Below are 16,549 nucleotides of genomic sequence, written 5' to 3'. Positions count from 1 at the left end.
TACACTAGGAGTGAACCTGGAGAAATCCCATGGGAGCCAACAGCACTGTCCTGGCGGTAAACAAGTGAATAAGAAAGTATAATTTCAGCTGACAGGAGTATAGACTCCAGTCACTTCACCACTGCTTATGGCATCAAAAAGGACACATTAAATACAGCAGCATGATAAGAAATACCTTTATTCAGTAGAAAACCCTGCCTTAGAGAGGAAGTTGAAAGCAGTTTTAGGCAGTAATAACTTCAGTAGGAGGTTCTCTCTGGCAACTGTTGAAAAGACTGAAGAAGATATTCACACAAAAATGCCTCAAACCCCAGAAACTTGACAAGATTGGGTTACGACGCTGAACAGGAATGTTTAAAGCAGCTGGCAACTGTATAATTTATTTCACCTGTCCTTTTCATACTGCCAGGGAGTCTGCCACATGTCTGAGAACCAAGCTACATCACTGGATGCCTGATATCACTCCAACCCTTGTGAACAGATGAGACAAAAAGTCTCCTTCATTTAATTGCCAGGTGTCAAGCTAACTCTATAAAGAGTGTGGAAGGTGCTATATGCAACCGATCAACCTGAAGAGACTTATCTCTGTGACTGCTGTCTATACAGCCATAATTAAATCAAAGCAGATGGGGGAGGCACTGAATAATTATGATTGCAAGATAAATAAAATGCTGGGTAAGTAACTTCAAAAGTATAATTTAAGCATCTTACATAAATAAAAAGTATCAGCATCTTTTGTGATATGTTTTCACACTGAGGTAATTCAGAAAATTAAAAATAATCATGAAAACAATAACAAGAAGTATTAAAATATCAAATATATGTGACATGCATAATAGGCAACAAGTACAAAGTCATTCTGACTCAATCATTTCACATGAAAATGCATATATTCCATTTCTACGTGTCCTCTGCTAGCTGCTTGTGCAAATTAATCTTGTGATCACATTATCACAAGACTTTCTGTTTGGCACTTTTCCTTACATGGCAGCACATAAAAGAGCTGCCCCACTACTTCATGGGCCCACCTCTGTAGGGTCCCATCACTGTGATGTGCCAGAGGGTCACTGGCCTGGTGGGCTGAGTTATACAGGATTCCCTGAAATTTTTGCCCTGGGGTATCTCAACACCTCGGTTCTTCTTCAGGTATCAGATGTAGATACCAAGTCTTCTCTTTGCACTGGGAGAGGGATATAGGGATATATTTCAATGAGATGGTTCATACTCTGCTGAGGTACCCAGGTGAACATCCCCTTTCTGAAATCAGAAGATATGAAAGAAGAACTCAGACTCCTGCAGATTAGGGGCTAAAATGCAGAAAGAGAGTGGAGGGAGATTTTCTGCAATGTTTTGTACCTGTGTTCCCCTGCTGCCCTAATACAGGGATATCTCAAGAGTAGTTCAACTGTGTGTGTTAGCTTGTGACCAACAGTGCTTGCAGTGTAAGCTTCTCTCTGCCTCAGAAATGCTAAGCAGATAATCCTGTAGTCATAACTCAGTGTAAGGAAGAGGCATGTTATTACACCTGTATATCGAAGCCATGTTTCCATATAGCAGCTGTTTCAGTGGCTGCTCATGAGCATAAGACTCGGAAGGTCTCTAATCAATACTTACTTACCCGTAAGTTTTATAAGCTACCTTCAGTAAGTTTCTAGCCTCCTATTTGCAAAATGGAAATATTCCTTGCATCTGTGCCAAGAAACACTATGAAGATAAGGATTTTATGCAAAAGGTACTTTTATAGCTTTGAATATTGTATTCTGTCATTCAAGTTTGCCAGAGATGACATCAAATTTTGTGCCTGAATAATGAAAAAAAAAAAGAAAAAAGAAAAAAGAAAAAAGAAAAAAGAAAAAAGAAAAAAGAAAAAAAGAAAAAAGAAAAAAGCTACAATCAGTTTTAAGTTCCCTCAAATCTTACTTTTTCTGCTGTTCTGTTTTGCCTTTATTACCCATCTCAAAGACTGTCTTTGTTCAAGATACACCTGCCTCCTCAGTTTTACTTCTAAATATTTGGAGAGAGGCTGCAACAAAAAATCTGGTTGTAACTTGCGCATTTGTATTTAAACCTGTTGAGACTGTAGGCGTCTGCCAACAATTGCTTTCCATTCTGGTTTATGTACTGTTCAAGCTCACTGAAAACCATGCCCCCTCTCCCTTTGGTTTGCAGCAACCCAACTCTATTTTCAAAGTGAACTTTTATTCATGATCTGGAAGCAACACCTCTGACCATCTGTTTGCAAGACAGAGGATTCTCCATTGTCCTTGTATCTTTACAGGTTAAGAAAAAAAACCCTCTGATATCTTAAAGAGAACCTGAGTAGTCTGGATTCAAGTGGGAACAACCACTACCATGATGATTAAGGCATGCTTGCTGGATGTGGAGCGAAGTACTTCAAAAAGTGTCCTGGGAGGAAAGGGGGAAAATGTGCAAAGGAATCAAAGAGATTTAATGAGAGAGACATTAATGACTTCCAGATGAAGATCAAATCCAAATCTCTGAGTCAATGGATCAGTACATAGCTCACACAACGTACTAAATCCAGAGATAAATGGAAGTAGTGGGGGTGGTTGTACTCTTGCCAAAGTTGAAATTAAGACAATTTTGCAACAAGTAAGCATTAAAATATAAACATTAAGTTAGAAAGGGGTAAGAAACTAATATAGCCCAACATCACTTCCACTGAAACCTCCTGCTCACCAAGGTCTCCTCTGACTACCTTGATCTTAGTTTGGAGTACCAGCTGGTTCTGCACAGATCTTGATTTACTTTCAACTGCTCACTAGGTGGTCTCTTTCAGACTGAAAATATAGCAACAGATTTGCAGTTTCAAAACTAATTTAACAATTAGTTTATGTTCCCTCTCCACCTAAAAATGCCGTCAAGCTCCACCACACCCAGAAAGGCTAAATTGCATTTCTCTTGGGAAGACTCATCTCAACACGCAGACCATCTTATCTTTTCACAGGTACCTGGCGTTATTAAACTACAGCTTATACCTCATTTATGAGGGTGGTGAGGCACTGGAACAGTTTTTATGAGGGTGGTGAGGCAGTGGAACAGGTTGCCCAGAGAAGCTGTGGATGCCCCATCCCTGGAGGTGTTCAAGGCCAGGCTGGATGGGGCTCTGGGCAACCTGGTCTGGTGGGAGGTGTCCCTGCCCATGGCGGGGGGGTGGAACTGGGTGGTCTTTAAGGTCCCTTCCAACACAAACCATTCTGTGATTCTATGATTTATAGTTTTCTTTTTACAGAGCAAATAAAAGTATGGTTTCTTAAAAGGCATGGTTATTTGTCCTGATGCTTTTCAAACTGGATCCTAAAAGCTTTCACTGAGGCCAAGTTAGCAATCTTTTGAAATGCAGAAAGGCCATCAATGACCTATTTAAAACAGAGATAAACACAGAAAAAAATACCTGACAATTTGTTCCATTTTCTTATTTTTATTACAGACAGACAGCCATGCAGCCTAACATCACAACAAAGTATAAATTTTGACTATTCTCACGAGGGCCACTGTAATGAAAGCATTTGCTTGCTAAGCTTCATTGACTGAAAAATGTCTTGACAGAGTACATTTAAGAACGCTGCTTATCTGAACTGTTTCAAGAGATTAGTTTGCATACTAAATATGCTAAAGTTTCAAGATTTCCAAGTAACTTATTACAGGACAAGTAACTTGGCACAGAGTCTTGAGTTTTTTAAGCTAGTGCCATAGTAAATACCAGCTCCACCATCGCACACACCCTCACAGTCTGTCTGTGGCAGTAAGCCATTTTTGCGGATCTCTTTCCAAAATCCAGGCTACGTTCTGTCTTTCAGCAAGCTATTTCTCAGTGGTTTATATTTTCGCTGTCACCAGCATGTCAGGAAGACTGCATATCTTTTGAGCTCTGATTAATTTTGCTTTGACACCATTGAAATGCCAACTATAAACTTTAACTCAGGTTCAGAAATGTTAATCAGTTTTGAAATATCCATAGATTGCATACATATTGAGGCCCATAAATACTCAGTGGAACCTGTCAGAAGCCGTATATCATTAGCAGTCTTGCCTCATTCCAGCTGAAGGGCCACCAAGTCATGTGTTCATCGGCACTGATACTGGAATATGTCATCTCGAAACAATAGGATACAGTCGTGTTTTAAAGTCTCAATAAGACATAAAATATGAAGATAAAAACTCTTCTAGGATTTATACCTTCCTGAATTCTCAAATAATCTCTTGATTACTCTTTACTCTTTCAGATCTGCCACTGGCCACATTGGAAAAACATTTTTAGAAATTATGGATGTCTCAGCTAATCCTGTCTATTGAATACCTGCATAATTACATGTTAATCATAATGTGATTGCTGTGATTTAAACCTCCGCCATTACACCAGATATACAATTTAAAGGAATCTCCAGACTTCAGGACATAAACTAATGATTAATTATCTGAAATGGGAAGAAATATCCCCCAGAGCTATCTTGTTGTTGAGCAGTCTGCTAATTACACTGGATCATCCTGTGCTGGAAACAGCAGAGTACAGATCCTGAACTTCATGCCTTCGTACTAATACCAAGGAATAATCCATATTCTTATGTTCAGCTTAGTAGGAAAAAAAAGCTCACAGGAACTTTTTACTTGTGCCTTCACCCATACCCCAGCGCACTCAGCCAACCTGGAAAAAACAAGCAAGATTTCAGTCCGTAGCCAGAGGTCCGTGCACTCAATCTGGGCTCTGGAAAGACATTTTCCACCCCCAGAAGAAAGGATGAGGCCACCTCTTCCAGCCAGCTGCGAGCCAGGGCTGACTTCAGCAGCACTGTGCCAACTTAGACACGCCGTTTATCTGGCTCCCTGGTTGCAATGGGCACACGGCTCTCGCAGCTCTCTGGCAGCCGCTGCTCTCTGGAGACACCAGGGGACATTTGGAGACACTGCTAGCAAAGCACCCTTGCTTTCCTGGCACTCCCCAACAACTCAAGCCACTATCTGAGATGGAAACTACAGCCTGCCAACCCGCCAAAAATATACGTGTTATACACGTATGCATAAGGCTGACCAGTGGGAAACCCATGGGAAAACCAGGGGAAACCTTTCCCTGCAAGGGAGGTGGGGAGCTGCCCATAGCCTGCAGCTTTCCCAAGGTGTTTAAGGTCCTGCTGAAGACTGTGTGCATTTGGAAATATTTTATCAGCAAAGAGAATTATGGAGACCCTTGGGTAGAGGGAAGTAAGCTGCTCCGTTTGTTAAACCAAAAGGACTTGAACTAATTCCTTTGAAAGGACAGAAGGAAAAGTTTCATCAATCAGAAGTCTCATTCTGAAAATGATTTATGGCCTCCCACGCCCGGCTGCCCTTGGCTTGCAGTGAGACACGGCTCCATCAGTCTCTGAGTTATGCCTGCATGCAGAGCTCGCTTTTAGGCACTTTTAAGCTTCATTTTAATTAGCTTTTTAAAATTTTACTGAGAAGCCATGACACATTATTTTTGCATGTTCTAATTACCCCAGCAGACTACAAAAGACTGGCATTTCAGACAGGCTGACGCTCTGCAAATGAAGACCTTTTAGAGAACACCTCAAAACCACCTCTACCGACACAAACCTGCCCAACACCTGCCTGGGGCACAGACTTGAGAAAACACCGCTCTGTGTTGGGGAGGAGGAAGGGGTGATGTGACCGAGAGGTGCCAGGTCCCTGCTGGGGTGCCCACCCTCCCTCACCCCACTTACCAGGGACCAGGCATCACATACTAAATGGAAAACCACCACGTCTGCTCTCTGTGTTCCTGCACACATACTTGCACACACACCTTCCTCGCAAACCAGCTTCCTCATCTGGTTTTGAAAAGAAAACTCCCATCGTTACCTAGCCGAGGTTTCACAAGGCTTGTCTCACAACCTTAGGCTGTCAATTCAGCAGCACTCCGCTAGCTCTGCTTTTAAAATAAAGCTGTGATTAACCTGAAAGAAATGAAATTTGCCTTTTAGAGCAAGTTCTTAAACTGCACTTTTGACAGTCTTGGATGATAACGACTGAGAAGGAAGGGAAGCAGCTCCCTTTTGTTATCATCGCATGCAAAAAACACTTGCAAGCTGACCTGCCATCCCATATATTAGTTTTCTACATGGATTTGCAACAGTATCTGCATCGCCTTCCCCCACCTGCTCTGCTGAATTATTATGATACAAGCACTTTGGAAAAAAAAAAAAAGAAAAAAAAAGTACAATTTCTTGAAATTACACTAGAGTCAAATGTTGATAAAAAGGTGTCACAGAGGGAATGAAAACTAACTGCTGTGAAATTTAATGAAACCTACTGTGTGCCAAAGGCACTGGCAGCCAAATTGAATTTAAAAAGGTGCCAGGCAGGGAAGCTTGTAATCGGACTAGCCACTATGTTAGATGAGATAAGCAGAATGACTTTTCTCTATCACGAGATCAAAACAGACGGCAATTCTTATGCATGAGATGAAAAGTTACAGTATTTATCCTCCCAGCTTCCTGTGTTCTTAGCACCGGATCTCCGGCTTAGTGGCCTCAAAGGGAATTTGCCATCTCCAGCGCAAGGCTTGTCCCAGCCCTTGCAGGTCACTGAGCGTTACACAAAAGGGCTCTTTCCCGACACAGTTTTTATTGCAAATGGTTACGGAAAAGGGGAGCAAGCTAAACAGAGTCCTTAATGGCTCAGCATAAACTGTCTTCAGCCGTGGTGTCCCTTTCCACCGTCTGGGAAGCGATTTGAAGCCAATGAAAGAGAATATAATATAAATATAATGCAAACACAAGAGAAGAAGGAAGCAATGGACAACTTTCAACAGATGGCTCGGTGCTCACGAGGAGAATGGTTTCCAAAACATCACCCCCCTGTAGGAAGTTAAGAAATCAATTTACTCCTTAATTACACAGCATTATATTGAAACTCTTAAGAAAAAGCCTGATCTGTCAAACAGAACTGCACTTACATTCATTTATGGGAGTAGTGCCTCACACCATGGCAGCACAAGGAACTATAAAGCTGTGCAGCCCATCTTATCTGTTGGACATGGCTTTCCCTACATTCCTTATTTCAGTGCTTTGCAGAGTTACGGGTGTCTTGGAGGATGGATGGGAAGAGCACGTTGGTATTTGCCTTGGACCCCGGCCACACAGCGATGCTCTGGGTCTGCAGCTTTGCCTTGCTGATGGGTTTCATCAGCAGTGACCTGGCCTGAGCAGCCAGACCCTGCTCACCCTAAAATACTGCACAGAGAGAAACCTTCTGCTAAGAGAGAGTCTGGGGACTGAACATAGCTCTCCAAAACCAGCCATTGGGATTCCTATAAAAGGAATTCTTGTAAAAAAATAACTTTTATAACAACCTCTTGATTTTGCAGAATGTGCCTGCAACAGTTTGGGGGTTTGTCTTGGCTGTAAAGAGCTTTATGCCAGTGTTTAGTGCCGTTCTTCATGTTTTTACTGCTGTGGCAGAAAAATACTTGAAAATGAATGGAATTCCTTGAAAGCTAAAGCACAAGGAGAGGAGGGAGCAGGCAGTAGATGCTGGACAGCACAGGCCAGGTCTGAAGTTTTGTATTTTCCTGCATGCAACCCATACAGCACCTGAAAACCCCTCTGCATCTCAGCAGAAGCACACGATACGTATGTCTGAAGGTATTTCAAAATGTCGTGAACTCAAAGTGCCCCCAGTTTCCCGGCCTGACTTTGTTTCCGATTTCTTTGCAGTAGCAGCTGTCTCTCCTCCCGTAGTGCTCTGCACGACGAGTTTCTAGAACCGCCTACATTACGACAACCACCACCAGAACGACAGCAGCAACACCATATGACTGAAGGTGTTTGTACAAACTTGTCAGGCAGACGTACCAATCTCCAAAGGACAGATGAAGTTGTAGTCATACAGCAGCATCTGGGCCAAGCCAAGGCAAAGCTCAAAACAAAATCCAAAGACTCTTACACGTGCACTCAGAAAGATCCCCTAACATCACACTACCCCAGTTTCTATATATTTGTGAAGCTAAGTGCTTTTTAACATGTCCTGGTAATCCATTCCAATAATTGGCATTCAGTTGTATTGTGCCTGACGTGAATTGCTCGTGATGCTCTGAATATCAAGTTTATTCTGATTTTTGTAATGCATTCATAAATAGGCCTTCAGTTAGCTGCAGACTCAGACGAAAGCTCCAACTTGTGAAGAAGTCATGAAGCACTCTTAAGAGGCCTTAGGGCTATTTCTTGCACTCCACTGTGCTCGTGGGTTCCACATCCGTTCACAGGGCGCTGTAATTCAGAAGCAGCTTTTGTTATTTCAGATTGATCATTCACGGATCTCAAATCCTTTCTCCTCAATGCAAGGGACAAGCTTCATAACCCTGCGTGTTTATTAGAAAACCATTCTTCTCAAATCAACAATTTCACTTTATATTACAAAGGCATCTTTATTGGGAGACAATGTGAGACAACTGAACTGTCAGATTGCAAAGGGAAGGATGAAATCTTTACATTACTACAGAAATGATACGGTGTTCATCAGAACACTGCATTTTCTGCTTCATTCTCTCTGGAGCTTTTTGGATCAAGTTAAAAGATAAAAATAACAACAATTTGTAATAGGTTCTAATTGTTTAGGTTTTCTTTCATTAACATTTTCTTTATTTTCCTTCCAACTACTGCCAAACTCACTTAAAAGTCTGTTAGCCTACAAATTTCACCTACAAATGAATTCAGAGCAGTCAGTCTTCATGAAAGATTGGGGTTTATCAGGCTTATGCAGAAACAGATGGACTCAGTTCATGGTGCAGCAACCCTCTAAAAAGACAGAGTTTTTTTTGTTTGTTTTTTATGCATTATTCCTGATGCAATTACTATTTAGTATCCAGAGAATTAGGTAGGATCTGGCATCCCAAGAAGTTCTCTGCATTGCTACACAACACCAACCTCCTCCAAATCCCACTAGTGCAATGAGTCGCATCAGCACTGAGCTCCTGGTCCTGCCCTGCCCTGGTTCCCATGGAGGAATATTGTTGCTGATTTCAACAGACCAGGCTCTAAGGTTTTCCTTAGAGAGGAAGGCCAATCCAGAGGGGGAAAAAGTCTGTGGCTGTTCTCAGAGATAGCTGTGACATCAGGGGACTGACAGTAGAACAAACAATGTAAATGAGATCTAATCAAGCCTAGTGAGTCAGCCATACCACCAGCATTGTCAGCGTGCATTGACCTTGCCCAATTTCTCATGCCTGAGAAGACAGGACAGCTGCTAGAAGAGATTTGTCAAAAGCAATATTGCCTCTCCAACCGGCAATGTCTTGTGGTGGCAGAGTCATCCCAAAACTGAGGAGAGGTTGCCCTTCTTGGTCCTCTGAAAGTTAAGGCTACCACCATATGGTCTGAATGCCACTTCGGGCCTTAGACTTGAGCAACAGAGAAAGCTTCACATCTCTAAAGTCAACAAAGATATCTCAGAGAGACGAAGGAAATCCTTGAACAGGGAGACAGGCAAAATGATGGCCACCACAAGGCTCGTGGCTGTGGGTGAAGTTTAGGCGGTACATATATATTCTCCCCCCCCCCCCCCCGATTTTGCTCTAATCAACACAAACGCAGAGGATCTGAAGTGAAATAAGTCTGAGTTTACTTTGACTGCACCAGCAAAATAGATTATTTGCTCCCCTGCCTCACATTTCCTGAAGTTTCACTAGGTTACGCAAGCAAAGCCCTTTGAAATGAAGAGCATCACAGAAGTGCTGAGCATCATTGTTCCTTTCTAATGAAAGAGGACAAAAAGAAAAAAAAAATCAAGAAGCCTGAACTTTATTCTGAAGATAAACAAAAAAGCACTCCAGGACTTCTTTAGATCAAAAATTCTGTCCTTAATGCAAAAATCTACTTTAACCCAACACAGCTGCAATAATATTCAAAACATCACTTTTTTATTCAACATCAATAGGAAAGCCAAGAGAAGTAAAGTGACTCTTTCCAATATTTTAGCAGCATCTTTTATTTTTTCCTAATACATCAGCATTTCCATTTTAAATGTGCTTTCAAGGCATCTAAAATCTAACTTGCTCCAGGCTGAAACTTGGCATGTTTCTTTCCCCTGTATTTAGCTGAAAATTGTATTAGGAGTGAATTAATTGAAATAATTGGGAAAAAAATAAAAAGAAGGCCTGTTTGGGGTGCATAATTCACTATAAACAAGCTAATTCACTTGGGTAGTTCTTTGAGAAGAAACTCAGCCTTGGAACCTCACCCATTTTAAAGTAATGTAGCAAACAAATAATCTTACCTCTAAGACAGAAATATTGACGTGATTTGTACTACGTGTCATTGACTTCAAAGGACATATGAAAATTTGCAGCTGATAAGGGTCTTGCCACTTTTTTAGCAAGATTTTGAAAAAAAACAGAAGAGTCAAGATATCTCAACTGGCTGGTGACAGAAAAGAACAAAGACCTAAGTATGAAGGCTACTCTCAGCATCTTTTTTCTTCTTCAAGTTGCATCTCCGATATTCCAAGAGCATTACAACTCACTACTTGCTCTGTGCTGCTCGTGACCTTGCTGGCAGGGATGTCCTCTGATTCTGCACTTTGTGCCCAGTAATGTTTATTACTGATTCTTGCTTGCTAACCTGCTCCATTAAAATGGTTGGTGTTAGCTTCAATAGGAAATCTTCGCTAACTCAGGTCTCCTTCGTTCGAACTCCTTGGGGAACAATTGCACAAAGAGCTGTGCTGGTACATCTGGCAGGGAAGCAGCCTTTAGCAGGGCTCCACAGAGGACTGAACCAAGGTGAAGGCAGTTACGGGAAAGGGGATTGTCTCTTGAGAATATACTGAATGTCAGTCCGCGTGTTTTTGTAAACGCACTGTATACAAGTACCTGCTAACTTTGATTCTCCTCTAGTCAGATTTGGTGGCCTATGCACAGATGAAAGATTCAAGCAATACAGGCTACAGCCGATTAAGCGAGTAAAACTCTTAAGTAATGTCATTTATAAGCCAAGAGCAACAGAGGACATATATTGCATCAGTTCAGCTTTGGTCCTGAATTTGTCTCGTATTTTAACTCCTCTTTTCTGTCTGACTAGAGCAGAGAGAGAGATGGCTAATCTTCAATAGAACATATGCCACAAAATCTGCTAAAGATAACATCACCTTCTAAATTCCCTTGTTCTGAACGTCTTCCCAAACACTTCCGTGCCTTACTCAGCTGGACTCCAAACCCAAATCCAAGAATTTGACTCTGCGCTGTATCACAGTATATGAAGGCACCTTGTAGTGCTGGGAAGCAAATACTGAGCATCAGCATTAGCAGTCACAGAATGCAGTTCAGCAAGTCAAAGTGAAGCACAGTCAAGCTAAAAAGGGATGAAGATGCAAAACTATACACTGCACTTAATCTCTTGGGGGATACCTGTAGAAAAATGGAGTGATAGCTGGTGTGAAACACATCAGCTATGAAGCTGCTTTTATACCGGTTTTGGTAAAGAAAGCACAGCATAGCACAGTTTAAAGGGATTAAAAGCAAACTAACTGATGGATCTTGAAAAAAATAATAATTGTAATGATCCTTAAGTGAATGTGATTTTGCAGTGATCTATTCTTGGTGCTACACTTCTTAATATTTGCATTAATGATCTGGAGGAAAAGCAGTCAGGGTAATTCTCCACTGGAACAACTTATGAAGATCCTGCTTTTCTGTAAGTAATTAAATTCAGACTAGAAGGAGAAGTTTTTTGGCTATTTTTGTGTGTGTGTCTGTGGGTTTTTTTTCCTCTCAGAGATATACTCTTGTTTAAACAGGAATTATATGAAGGCTGTCTTATGACCTGTGCTACAGCAGACCTCAGTCTAAATAGTCACAGTGCTCTCTGCTGACCTTATTACTGCTGAATCTACAAGGCTATGACATGACATATAATCACTCACAAGCCACATTTAATGGTGCCCTGTTCCTTGTATGCTCTTCTTCTGTTACCTCCTGGTGAGGCATCTGTTCCTTTAATATGCCCCTCTTGCAGTGCCTGTATAGGTGCATGAATACATTGGATTAATACTTAGCAGGCAGTTTGTCTAGGATGAGGATTGCCCTGTCACGTCTACATGAGCAAAGTCACTGAAGCTTTACATCTGACAAGAGGAAAGAGAGGAGATGTGGCAAAACAGCCATGAGCAGCTAACTTGCAGGGGAAGAAGAGTGCTTGGTGTTGGATAGAAACAGATACCACTCCCTAGCCTCTCCCCGGAAGTTACCCCTTGAAAAACATTGTAAGCTAAAGAGGATATAAGAACTAAAAAGCTCTTTTTGTGTGTTCTTATGGCTGTTTTTATTTTTTTCAGGTGCAAATTTCAGGAGGAGTTTGGGGGAACATGTATAGATGGAGGAACTGGATGAGATAGGCTTGGAAGAACTGCAAATGAGTTTGCAGTTCACACACTCAATATTCTCTCTTGATGGAGCACTAGTTATTATTCATAACTCCATAACCGGCAAAAACTATTCCTGAGCAGGCTACGGGTGATGGAAACAGCTATGGCCACTATTGGCATGGGACACTTGGAGAAGGATTCTGGAGCAATTTTGTATGGCGCTGGGAACTTTTCCCAGAAGGCCACATGTTTTCTGAGACAAAATCAGAAGTTGCTAAGCTCTGCATCCTCTTCTTCTCCAACTAAATGCTCCTTTTAGCACTGCCCACTTAAGAGCTCTCCGTATTTTCTAACCGGCAATTAAAGGACCATTGTTTCAGGAGTTTTAGCACTCCCATGAGACACGAGGGAAACAAGACAGAGAAATAAGGAGAGGAAGAGAAAGTGGTGCTGAAAACTTTCCTCTTTACTAAAAGGAGCAGCAAAACTTGTGCATTTCTTGGGTACAAACAGTGAGTGATGAGTACTAAAGATGACAGTGCGAGCCACATGGCTGCCCACAATTACAGAGAGTGCTCGCTTCTCACATGTCACTCAGAATCAAAGTCAAAGTGTCAGATTCAGAGAGGTCTCCAAGTCAGGAGGTTATTTCATGCTCTGTCCCCTTGGATTCTTACCCCCCTGAGCTTGGCTTAGCTGTCCTACAGAGCTAAAGGGAATCCTGAGCAAGTGCGGATTTCAGCCATAATTCCTGCGCGCTGACCGTTTTAATGAAAAACTTCACCTTGCCAGCGTAACGCTCTTTAAATTGACCATCCTTGCAACGCTTGCGTCTTTTGATCCACTGCCTCACATAAAACTGGCTAACCTTTCAGTTCATTATGTTCTTAAAATCATTGCTCTGCATTCACAGAGTGAAGCTATTCACCAAATTAGTATGTCATATCAGAGTTACCTGCCCGCAAATTTCTAGTCTCCTCACTTATGTGGAATTGACTTGCCAACACACAATGAAAAGAAGATCAATAATTACAGACTCCAATTTGCCATAGATTTGTTAAACTTCACTTCCTGCTGTCATGCCCTCAATAGTTATGGTCAAAGATGCATCCCTGCAATCTGTTATAGCTAGATTACATATCTCTCTATCTTCCAAACATTCAAAGGAAACCAGCTGGAAACACTGCACTTACTGCTATCAGTGAAGACTGTATCCATCTACATAACTGTGCCCTCAAGAGGTTACAGACAGCATAACTTTCACCTCGGTTGTCAGCTCTTCGAAGCACTTCAGCAGCAATGTTCACGAAGCATGCTGCTGAGATACTGCAGCAGCAGTTTGCAGACCATAAACTGCAGGCCACTGACAGCCACTGAAGAAATGGCCAGCTTTGGGGTGTGTTGGCTGCTTCTCGTCGCCCACTACCATGTTTTTGCCTTGGAAGAGGCTCAAAATAGCACTGTTTTTCATGTAAGCAATTGCTGCAATGGCTACAGAGCTGCCACATGATCATCCATGGGAAAGGAAGTGGTTCCTATAATTGCAAATGGGAGGAAAAGTCCGTGATGCAACCTTTCTATTAGAAACATAGACTCAGCGCATCCCAGAGTCGTCTTAAAATATACTTATGCTCTGTAGCCGGGATTATCTGAAATAGCACACACAGGCTAAGTACGTAAAAACAACCAGTATCTAAAGAGCTCTTCTGACTGCACAGATCTGCAGTTTCCTGCAGGCTCTGCCACTCAATTTTTTATAACAGCAGATTTATGGTATAAGCACTCATGAATAATTCACTCGCATGAGTTGCCACATACAACTGGGGGAAATCCCAGCTGTAAAACCTTGGCACCGCTTAGCTCGCACTACTTCTGTACAGGTGCTATTCCACTGACCTACTTGGAGTTACACCTCCTTTGCCCTGCTGGAAGAAGAGGATCAGGCTGTTTGCTTACCACCTCTGGCAATTACACCTCCCTGCCACCTCTTCACAGCAGTAAACATGTCTCCAGTATTGGATTAAGTTAGTTTTAGCAGCCCTGGTGCTCTGGCCCACCACAGCTGCAGGGCAGTCTCCATCTCACCCACCCACGGGCCTCCTGTAATATGCCACTGTCAATTGGCTAAGTTCTCCATCAAGTCCATGTTCTTAAATCATGCTGAGAAAATTATTTAGATCCCAGACTAACAGAACATCATTAAAACTTTAAACCAGCTACACCGAGCACGACTATGCTGGTTTCTAAGTTCAAGAACAAAACAGTTTATTCAGACACCCATCCTCTGCCACTGAAAGCAGCAATCCTGTTGGTGCAGGTGACTCAGATGAGAAGAAACAGAAAGTGAAACTGCCTCCCCATCTCCTTGCCCAATGCAGAGAAAGGCACAGAGGATGAATTAATAGCATCTCTCAGTACACTGCTTATTTTTCCGCAGGCTTTTTCTTCACAATAAAGATGGCAGGGGGTTCTTTTACCCCCAAGAAAAATATTTGTGAGGGTTTTATTTGGTTAGATCTCCAGCTGGAGGCCAATTAAAGTGACAATCACAAAAGTGCCACTGAGCCACAGTCAAAGCACACCCCATGGTATATAACTAAATCTATAATGGTTACACAGGGAACAAAGACCTGGCATTCCTAGATAGCAAATAATCTGAACAGCTCATGACTATCTTGATTTAAAACAACCTAATAATTACAGAGCCTCATTTCAACATCTGGATAAATGTTGTCATGTCATTTAAGCAATGAAGCTATGCTGACTGATGGCAGCTAAAGATCTGATGAAGGATGTAAGGATCTGAACTTTACCCTAATCTGTGCCTTCAATTCAGCCAAATTATTGCTTGCACCACCTGGCCTCTCTCCCTGATGACCCCACAGTCAGTTTTTAAGCAGGTTAAGAAATGACGGGTTCTCGCTTTGTTCATTTCTTACACATTTCCAGCAGCGCTGAGCGAAATGAGAGACAACCATAAAACCCAGCAGAGGGGAAAATTGGACATGCTGTGTAAATAATTTCTGATCAGTGAATAAAGTTGTTGGCAATTTTCATTTCCTATCACAGGTTCACGGACCTTTGAATTGTCACCAACTGAGGATAAGCGCTACATGCTCACACCCTTCCTGGACGGAAAGGATGCTGTGCTGTGCTGATGCTCCTGGGGCAAGCTCCAGGAGCAGTCATGGCATGGTCTGAAGAGTCCTCTTTGAGCATCCTGCCTGGCAGAAGGGTGCACACCTTCAGTCCACACCATGGGCACAGGTTTCCCCACACCTCCCGCGTCCCCTGCCCGTTTGTCCGGCCACCCCCTGGGCTGTCATCTTTCACCAAGGTGGCTGTAACCAGACCCAGGCATGCAGCACCACCAAACGCAAATTAAAACCAGATGAGCAGAGGCAGCAATTGGAAGGAGGGGGGCGGTTAAAGCACAAGCAGAGCCTGTGATGGCTCTCGGTGAAAACAGCCAGACCGAGTGGACTTGCAGAGCATCACTGAATCGAAAATCCTCTCCACCCCCCGGCTGCCCGACCGGAGTTTTATAATGGAGCAGCCTTCACGAAGCAGCAGCTTCCAGCAGAGTTAACTCTCAAGCAGCTGCTGTGTTTTCCAATTGTCAGCCAGATTAAACACAGGAATGCAGCACCGAGGGAAGGGTGAAGTGACAGGGGCAGTTTGCTGTAAAGCACGGAAAATGCTCAAAAAGTCAGAGCCAGGGCTCCTGGCAGCCAGGAGAGAGCCATGCCAACATGGCCTGGCTGAGGGCTTGGCACGGGTCCCTTCCAGAGCCTCGGCTGTGTCCCCTGAGCCACACCGTTTTCATCTTGTGCCTCCTCCCAGCTGCATGCTGGCGATGTGCACGTACTGCCCTGTATGGGTGCATCCCAGTTTGTGGGGCAGAGGGGCAGAAACCCCCTGAGCTGGGAGCAGACCCAGAGGGACATCCCAAATGCTGGCGCCTGGGCAGAGAAACTCATCCCCTTACGGGGGCGAGCGCACGCCGAGCAGCACAAGGTGACAGTGAGTGCCACCGAGACGCGTGTCAGTGATGACAGGAGAGTGATGATTTACTCGGAAAACAGCCCTATAAAAAACACACTGGAGGATCCTGCTTATTGTCTCATACCCTTCAAACACTCCACAGCTAAGGCCGTGGAGTTCGCAGGCTAAAAAAAGGAGGGGAGGTAAT

General features: G+C 42.9%; 1 protein-coding gene across 1 annotated transcript in view; it reads right to left on the bottom strand.

Moving 5' to 3' along the window:
* Positions 1-16,549, bottom strand: part of LHFPL6 (LHFPL tetraspan subfamily member 6) — a 139,427-nt gene that overhangs the window by 119,691 nt on the left and 3,187 nt on the right. The window lies entirely within an intron of this gene.

Source organism: Cygnus atratus, chromosome 1 (assembly GCF_013377495.2).
Source record: "Cygnus atratus isolate AKBS03 ecotype Queensland, Australia chromosome 1, CAtr_DNAZoo_HiC_assembly, whole genome shotgun sequence".
In the NCBI taxonomy this organism is placed as follows: Eukaryota; Metazoa; Chordata; class Aves; order Anseriformes; family Anatidae; genus Cygnus; species Cygnus atratus.
The sequence above is the reverse complement of the archived record's forward strand: the minus strand, read 5'-3'. Positions and strand labels throughout refer to the sequence as shown.